Source organism: Corvus kubaryi, unplaced genomic scaffold (assembly GCF_017639235.1).
Source record: "Corvus kubaryi isolate FWS band 111438036 unplaced genomic scaffold, C.kubaryi_AGA036_p1.0 69, whole genome shotgun sequence".
Classification (NCBI taxonomy): Eukaryota; Metazoa; Chordata; class Aves; order Passeriformes; family Corvidae; genus Corvus; species Corvus kubaryi.
This window is the reverse complement of record NW_024582057.1, coordinates 2,689,629-2,698,716: the sequence shown is the minus strand read 5'-3', so window position 1 is coordinate 2,698,716 and position 9,088 is coordinate 2,689,629. Positions and strand designations below refer to the sequence as shown.

The 9,088-nt window shown below is 40.4% G+C and overlaps 1 protein-coding gene across 2 annotated transcripts in view; it reads left to right on the top strand.

The window, feature by feature from the left end:
- The first annotated feature begins 6 nt into the window (after positions 1 to 6).
- RANBP9 (RAN binding protein 9) overlaps positions 7 to 9,088 on the top strand; it is a 38,624-nt gene continuing 29,542 nt past the window's right edge. Inside the window, exons 1-2 of one of the 2 annotated variants that reach the window (XM_042048971.1) lie at positions 7 to 215; positions 8,547 to 8,658. The gene's annotated coding sequence lies outside the window, so the exon portion shown is untranslated. Of the gene's footprint in view, positions 216 to 8,546; positions 8,659 to 9,088 lie in introns of those variants that run through there. The other variant, XM_042048970.1, reaches the window with a different exon arrangement.

Here is a 9,088-nt window from a genome sequence, read left to right as displayed (position 1 = left end):
GGGCCTGCCGGCGGGGAGCGGCACCAGCGCCCCGGCGCCGTTCCCGCACGGAGACCCGGCCCTGAACGAGCAGGAGAAGGAGCTGAAGCGGCGGCTGAAGAGGCTCTACCCAGCCGTGGACGAGCAGGAGACGCCGCTGCCTCGCTCCTGGAGCCCGAAGGACAAATTCAGTTACATCGGCCTCTCGCAGAACAACCTGCGGGTGCACTACAAAGGTGAGGAGGGGCGGCCCGGACCGCCGCGACACCCCTTGTCCCCCCCCGGGGCCGGGGGCTGCCCGACCCCTCCGTCGGGAGTGGGCACAGGAGTAACAATAACAGGAAATAACACACGCTCCTCTCCCTCCTTCTTCCCTGTTTTCCGATCCCCTAAATTTCCCCCCGCAGCGTGGAGATAAGGGGCTTGTTTTTCCTTATTTCAGGTTTATTTTTCTCTCCTTTCCCCTCCCCCCCGTTTCTGTCGCCGTGCGGGGAAGGGGGGGGGGACACAAGGGGCCGCCCCCGCCTCCTTATGCTTCTGGAGTGGGCATTATGTAAACTCCGAGACTTCCTCCGTGGATTCAGGTATCGCCAGAACGTTTGGGTCGGAGGCAGGAGAATAAAGGACGCCTGGCGTGACGTGTCCTGTTTATGGTAATGAGCGAGAAAAAGAAGTGGCTGTTGGTTTTTTTTCCCCCTCTCGAGAAGAGCAAGGGTTAAATGGAGTTAAGAGCAGCAAGCGTTAAGCTATTGAACACGGAAATGACGGGAGGGGAAAGCACTGAGAAAAACACGGTTTATTTTTAAACTGTGAAAAAAATGACTTTAAAGTCACTGGTAATAGTCTTGCCTAACTATTGCACAGTGATTTGAGGGAAGGAACGACAATAGAACTTACATTAATAAAGGTCACTATAACTTTCTGCCTAGACGTTTCACAGTTAAAGTTACAGATTTTCAAAGAAAAGGTAAAAAACAGAGTATGCTTTTGTATTAAAAAAAACCATCAGTGAGAGGCATTAGCAGAAAAACTTGTGTTGATTGTTAAGAAATGTCATAAAACCTGGAAACATAAGCGCACGCTCTGACCTGAAAAAACACAGACACATCTGGTGTTCTAGGCCCAAAGTCCTAAAGTAGAAGTGTTGTGGATTCAAAGCCACTTCTGAGTTGGCTGTGAAGAACTGGATCTTTTGTCAGTCTGTAGTCAAATGAACGTAGTGGGAGGGGAAAAAAACAACCGTGCAATTACCCTTTCTCAGAGTTTGCAGTGGAGAAATTCAAGGGAAATCTTGACAAACATGTTACTGTTTAATCGGAGGAGGAAAACGGCAACACAAACACATGGCAGGATTTGGCTGCCACGAAAGGATTAAATGTACTCTAGAAGACTTTTTTTTTTAATAGAGAGGTTTTATTATTATACACAAAATACTCTGTTAAAAATGCTAAGTTTAATGCACTGTATAAAAATGATAAAGGAGCTTTATGACTATAGAGGGGGTTTCTGGGAGGCACCAAGTGATTTAAGGATGTGTAATTTAATACTGAACTCTGAGTTTCCTGGCTTTTGTTCAGTGTTTTGTGACCTTGTATTTTTAGAAACATTTTGTATTTTCTGGTGCTTAGTGTCAGTGGGTTGTTTGGTTTTGGTTTTGTTTTTTTTTCTTCTAAGATGATCATAGCTTAGTGGCTATCACGTCCTTCTGCTGGTTTGTTTTGCTTTGGCCAGCTTCTTTTCCTCATGAGCTAGAATTTAGAGGTCGAACCTCTCTGATCTCTCAGTGTTATTGCAGAAGTATATTTTCAAGCTTTCCTTGTGCTTTTTTCCTCACTTAACTCCTTTGCCATGGTGTTAAAAAAAAGAAAATCATTACCTCAAAGAAATTACAGAAGTCATAAAGCACAGTTAGTAGGTTCTAACCTTTACTCTAACTCTTAAATAATGGTAAGTGCTGAAGGTTGGAGAGTTCGTAGGTTAGCCCAGAGGACTCTGGAAAGGAGAGGTGCCAATATAACATGTCTGTGCTTTTCTTTTTCCTAAGTGCAGATGGGAATAAATGGCTTCTTAAGTGTCCCCTCTTTTCTTCTGGGTAATTTAATGAAGGTGGCTGTTAGGGCAACTCCATGTTTATGTTACCAGCCTGGCACCTGGAGTTGCTAACTTGGCTAAGCAGTGAATGGTATCAGCATTTCTCCAGGAGAACCAGGGGGAAAGCACGCTAAACATCCCCTGCCTTTTCTGCCTCCTGGATCCTTCAGCCCTAAGAATACAATAAAAAGGAAGAAAATGAGGAGCTTCCATGAGAATAAGGGAAGACAGCAAGTAAGAATGTGCTTAAGCACTGTGGAGTAGTGTTTCTGCAAATCGGTTCTCAAAAGAAAGTGCTCACAGTATCTTCTTTTGTAATATTGGCACTTCAGTGCTTCTGAAGTTACCTAAGTAGTAGTGGAAGAATGGTGGATGTTTTTGTTGAAAGCAAATATGAATCATATATTGAGCAGGGATAAAGAACTGTTGTATTCTTGACCAAAATACTCAAGGAAAAAGATAGGGCTGTCCAAAGAAGCCAGTAACCTAAAGCAATTCTTACTATTTTCTATTACTGTGCCATGTACACTTAAATTTTCTCTTCTGCCTCTATAGATTTCTGGCTTTAGAACTGTTTTTCTTGCATAATTTGCCCCTGTTCTGTGACTGATAGGAGGCAGAAAGTGTTAACAGCAGTGCTTTGCCTTCACCTTGGATGTGTTGGGGATACTGAAAAAATGTGTGGAGAGGAACAATAAGAGCAAAAGCTTTCAAAGTTATTTTTCATGTAGATAGCTTCATAATTTTAATGTTCTGATGTGTTGTCAGCAGTGATACTTTTGTTTCATTGGTTTGTGAGCGGAATGATGGTCCTCTCGATGCAGTTTCTGAAGATCCCTTTCATTTTCCTGCTTACCAGTGGACAACTTGTATGGAAACATGAACTGCAGTAGATGTCTGTTTCTACGCACTGGAGCTGTGATGTTTTGTGTACTGCATTTCTGGGCCTGAAGATTTTTGCAAGCATCCTACAGAGTGCTTAAAAATGAAAACTGCCACAAAACCAGGCATTGATCAAGTGGTGGAGGTTAAAAAAAAAATAATATAGTCTAGCATCAGGATAAAAGCTCTTTAGATTTTGTTAAGGTCAACAAAACCCAAGAGTCAGTGCTTTTTTGTGTTCTTTCTCAGAATCATAGTGTTACTTGGAAGATTTACACAGGGAGGTGTTTCTGTTTAGCAGAATAGGTGGCTTTGCCAAAATCTAGGTATGAAATACATACAGTGGCATCAGTGATACTGTAAATATATGAAAGATCATACCTAGAGTATTTTTATTTTTCACATGGACAGACATACATTTTTGTGTTGCTGCCAGTTAGCTGTGCAAGCTGACAGAAAGCTAACACGGTCTTACTGCCTGTTGTTTGTGGTGTACCTTTGTATGGGAGACATTGAAAAACAGTATCAGGAAAAAAATTGATGTCATTTCACTTAATTATAATATTTACAGCTCTGAGCTGTAGGTAAGTGGTAAAGAAAGCATAAATGCATGCTGCGTGTAAAGCAGTTACTGCACAAAATTACATAGCTAGGAAGGCAAGACATCTTTAAAAATATTCCTACGTATTTCTAAAATATTCAGAATTAACACATGGATCCTGTTGAAAAACAGGGTTTTCATAAATGCTGTGTGTAATATGAAAGGTCCACTAGACAGACAAGTTATGTTTCCAGCAGATAGTGATCTATACTGTGTAGTATGAGGAGATAAAAACACAGACGCGGTGTGGATTTGTAACCATGGAAGAAACTATATAAAGAGTTAGGTAAACAGACCAAATCACTTGTGCTAAAATCATGGAAACTACTATAGAAACTTCATTTAAATTAGTCTTGTGACAATTGTCCAAAAAAGCTGAAGAAAGTTATGCAATTTTGAGTAAACTGCCATTGCATGAACTTTTTCTAATGTATCACAGGCCAGGAAATCTTAGCCAGACATTTATTTACAGTGCAGTTGCCTTTGAACTATCTGTAGTGCCAAACAAAAAAACCAAAAATAAACTGTTTTTCAGTGCAAACTGTGCGTTCCATTTTCTGTTGGAAAATGAAGAGGATGCTATACTAATAGTTCGGTGTTGTCACTCAGTGGTACAGGGGTGGTGTCAATTTTTTCTGGCCGAAAACACTCGGGTACATTCAGCACATTTTGCCTGTTTTGGACACCCTTGTAGCTCTGAGATGTCTTGCTTTTTTTAAACTGGGGAAAAAGTTACAGTAAAATTAGTAATTTGTGTATTTTGGGGTTTTTTTTCTTAGAATTACAGAATCACTTAGTTTGGAAAAGAGCTCTAGGAACACTGAGTCTAACCACAAACTCAGTACTGCTGAGTCCACCACTAAACACACTAAACTGTGTCCCCAAGTGCCACATCTACAGGTTTTGTAAATACCTCCAGGGATGGTGACTCAACCACTTACCTGGGCAGCCTGTTCCATTCTTGTCTCAGTGAAACTTTCCTAATGAATTCAACAGAAGGTTAGGCTTTGATTATTTTATTTTTGGCAGTGTGAGCAAGTCATTGAACCGCCTGTTGGAAATAACTGCAGTTCGGCTTATGTAAACTTCATTTAAGGATTTAAACTGGATAAACACGCTTACTTTTGTCTAGGTAGGTGCTCCCATAGATGTCTCTTGGACTATTTGAGGTATATGCATTATACACTTAGATTTAGGTTCAAAGATTATCTTCTTTGAAAGCACAGATGGCTTCCCTGAACATGTTTTTATCTGAATTAGCTTTTTTCAAGTAGATGGAATTTAAATTTAGATTAATTTCACTGTAATTTTGTTAAAGAAGTGACGATACTACTTTTACTAAAAATCATCAGTGTGAATTAAAAAATGAAATAAAGCATGGTCAGCTCATGGTTGTCAAGCGCTTCAAATGAAAGCCCAAGTGAAAACAGCTCTGGTAATTGAACTTCTCTATGGTTTACAGTGTAAAGTTCAAGCTTCATAGACCTGTTTTCCCTTCTCTGCCCCAGTGCATCTGTTTTCAGAGTTCTCTTTCTAATGCTGAAAATCTTTAGTGTTAAATAAGACATACTTCAAAAGTGTTCTTTTAAATACTCAGCCTATAGCTTGTGACTATGAAAGGGGTCTGTTTTGACAAAACATTGGGCAGTATTTGTGTGATCTACTTCGGGTGTTTGGAACCTCTGATTCAGAAGTTCAGAGTTGGGTGTCGAAGTTCTTTTTTATTCAGGAGCAAGGAAGTGAGAATTCAGGTTACCAAAGAATGTGGCAGTAGTATAAGACATCAAGCTAATAGGCCACTCAGCTCGAGTCCCATTGGTGACAGTGGTCATGAGTGCCTATGAAAAAATCTAAAAACATGTTGGGCATAAGTGGTGTATGTGTGTTTCCCCTCTTGGTTTCCAGCAGAAGGACATTCTGAACTCAAGGCAGTGTCTCAGTTAACTTCAGTTCTAGAAGCTTGCGCAGTGTCCTCTTAAACACGAACATCTATAGTATCCTTTGGTAAGAAATTTTGCAGTTCAGCTAACTGTTCAGTTAAGAGGCACCTTCTTGTTTCAAAGAGGGCTGATGAACTAGCATCTCTTGAGTCCAGACATAATTCAGTGTAGCTTGGTAGTACTGAAAGACTCAACTGCCACATTAAGACAGTGTAGAGGTATTTGGAATATTGGAAAGTAGTTAACTGCTTGATGATGAGTCTTCTCTTAGACATATTAATTGTGTGTAAGTACAAATAAAAGTAGTATGCTCAACTAGTAAAATTGATTCATAGGAGATTATGTTAAAAGGACAGCAGTTCTAAATTTAGTGTGTCTTCTGTTTTAATGGGATGAAAGTAGTTTTGGGCACTGACTTCCCCAACTGTGTTGCTTCACCACATGAAGTGTTTGGCAATACTGGTAAGGTATCCTGTTACTTCTGCCCCTATGGTGACCTCTTATTTGCAGTGTGACAGCTGTGTGTGGCTGTGTTGTGAACTGGATCAAGGAACTGATCTGCTGCTTAAAAAAATCTGGTAGGTTTCTTAAAGCCCGATCAGCTAATCAATCTGGTTCCTGGTATGTCCTTGCAAATAAATGCCTGGACTGGGGGAGGAGGTGGGAGAAGGGGAGTTTCAAGAGGAGGTGCTAAGAGTACCTTCAATAGGTATTGTTTCCAAACACTTAGATTGTGATTTCACAAAGCTAAGTCTGCTGGGTAATAGATTTACATTTTCAATAATATTTGGCTGGTTCCTACTGCTTTAGTCTTTTCTATGTGGAAGACCTTCCCAAATAAGGAGAATGACTCAGGCTGAAACTACACAGATTGTCAAGTGCATGGAGTAACCAAGGGAACTTCTTTGCAGTCTATTTTAAAGTAAAAACCTAAAGACATTTGAAAAGAAAGTATTTTTCCTTCCCCCCACCTTTCCTCAGCACATTGTTTAATCAGACCTTTTTGAATTGAAGAGATGTCTTAGGAGTTCAGTGTTCTGCCCTTTTAGCTGAAGGATTTCTACATACTTAGGCATAATAATCTGTAATAGCTAAATAGTGATCTACCAGCATTTGAAAACCAAGCAAACCCATGGAAGCTCTAACTAAGATTATGTACTTAGTTATTACACTGGTTGTCACAGCCTGAGGAAATAACTTTAAAGTAGTGAACAATAAAACAAACATATTGTGTATGGAGGAGTAAATTACTATTTTTTCCTCATGTGATATATCAGAAATCAACATGTAGAAAGTAGGCAATAAGCTTAACATTGTCAAACCTGTGAGGTGATCAAAGGATCTCTCTACAAAATAATTAGTAGTACTAGTGACATACTGAAGCGAGCAATGGATTTGTACCCAGAAAAGGAAGGTGGTTGGCCACTTGCCTTTAGGTAGTAGCACACTGGGGTGAACTACTGACATCGGAAAAAACTTGGTAGGTTAAACCTAATGTCAGTGGGTGAAGAAGTTGTGGTGTGCTAGTGAAGTTTTGGTTGCCGGTGTGGCCATGGTGAGAGTTCTCCCTGGCTGAGCATGTGCCATTTGTTAGGAGCTGGTGGGTGCTGGCTGTGCAGGCTGATAAGCACTGACAGTTCTATGAGCATTTGCACAAGGGAGCACTGTGCTCAGAAGTTCTGTACAGGTCAGTCCCTGACCCTCTGCCCTTAGAGGTTTTGTACTGTGGGCCAGCTGGGCATGATCTTTCTGCCTGCCTACACTGTTATTCTCCTGCAGTTTCTTCTTTGCTGTGTGACCTGACTTGCTACACCTGAGACATGGTTAATCTGAGCCTGAGCAGTAATGCTGGTGTTAATGCCCCTGGAAGGAGTGTGTTTGGATGTGGGATTTTTGCATATGCAGATCAGTTGCTATGCAGGTGCAGTAGGCCTCCCTGTCTGGACTAGAAATGACAGCTGGAGTGCTGCAGCACAAGTGATTGGTACAGCACGCTCAAAATAGGCAGTTTTTCCATCATGCTACAGATCCACATGAAGAGTAGGCATGGGATCTGCGTGAATTTTTCTTATGGCAGTGACAGCCTGTTCCTGGTTGCCATCTTACTGAATTATTTTACCTCTTGCCAGGATCCAGTATACTTTTCCATCTTGTTCTTTAAATTTTTTTAAACTATGTCCAATGGCGCCATACATGACCATCACACAGAAGTTGAGGAATTTGGGTGTATCTGGGAGACACTGTGCTTGCTTGAGCAGGTTGTTGCTAAAAGAAGTCATCTGGTCAAAAGCCTGTTTCCAGGTTGCCTTTGGAAAGGGCTGTGAAGAGGATGACACATTCAGAAGGTTAGTCTTAGTGGAGTGCAGCAGCTCTTGGGTTGAGGTTGAAAATCCTGAGAGTAGACAGGAGCTGACATTGGGCGTTACTGTGGCAGAGCTAATGTATAGTGAGCCTAATAAGAAAAAGGAGTAGGAGCTGCATGAGCTCAGTTGCAGGCTGTAAGGCTTAATGCTGTCCTGAAACAACATTCTGAACATGGAAATTAATTATGAGTAGTATGTTCTGTATAATGACTGATGTTTATTCTGGAGGATGTTAGAAATGAAGTGTCTTCAGTAACTTGTAGATTCAGAAGTACTAAGCATTAGATTAAACTCTCTTATGTCATGTTTCAGTCTATAAAAATAAGTAAGCCCTGTGGGTTTGAGAAATCATACAGTTCTTTCAAACACAGGTGGTCTTTTGTCAATCGTGTTACTTAGAGTGGTGAAACTTTTTCCTGGTTTCCCTTCAAATAGTTGTAGGACCTTTTTGGAATAGTATATCCAGAACTTCTTATAGCATGCTTAGTTGCAATGGAGGTGCTTGCCATGCAAATGTAATGTTGAAAGAAAATACTCCAGCATAAAAATCAGGTTGATTAGAACAGCGTATACTGTTTACTCGTTGCATAAGCCTTTTGTTTTGAGTAGTTGGCGTGCATACCTTTGAGTCACCCTCTGCAATTAACTAAAATAAGTTTTTTGTCTGTTTTGAATGCTCTTGTTTTTCAGGTCATGGAAAAACTCCGAAAGATGCTGCTTCTGTTCGAGCTACACATCCTATACCTGCAGCCTGTGGCATCTACTATTTTGAAGTTAAGATTGTCAGTAAGGGAAGAGATGGGTAAGCAGAGTCCATTATTAATTAATTATTTATTGAAATAGTGCCTCGCATCATCTTTCAGTCAACAGATGTCTTTGGTATCAGAACTTATTTTCATATTTTACCACTTTATATAGCTTGATTCTTGAGAAATTGCGCTCTTGTAGTTGATTCTTTTAAGAGAGTTGATTGAGGTATTTATTGTCCACAAATCAGTGTACACAATAAATACCAAAACATCATCTCATTTTTTTCTTGACAAAAAAGTTAGGGTTTGAATGACCAGTTTGACCCTGCTGTTACCTTTAAAGATGTTGGGTTTTGGCTGTATGGATTAACAGGCTTTCATGTAATTTTTAGGGCATGTAGCAAGCCAACATACTTCCTCAGTGTAATTTTTTCATGGATGTCATATCAATTTTGAAACAGAAAGTTATTCTTAAGGCTACTT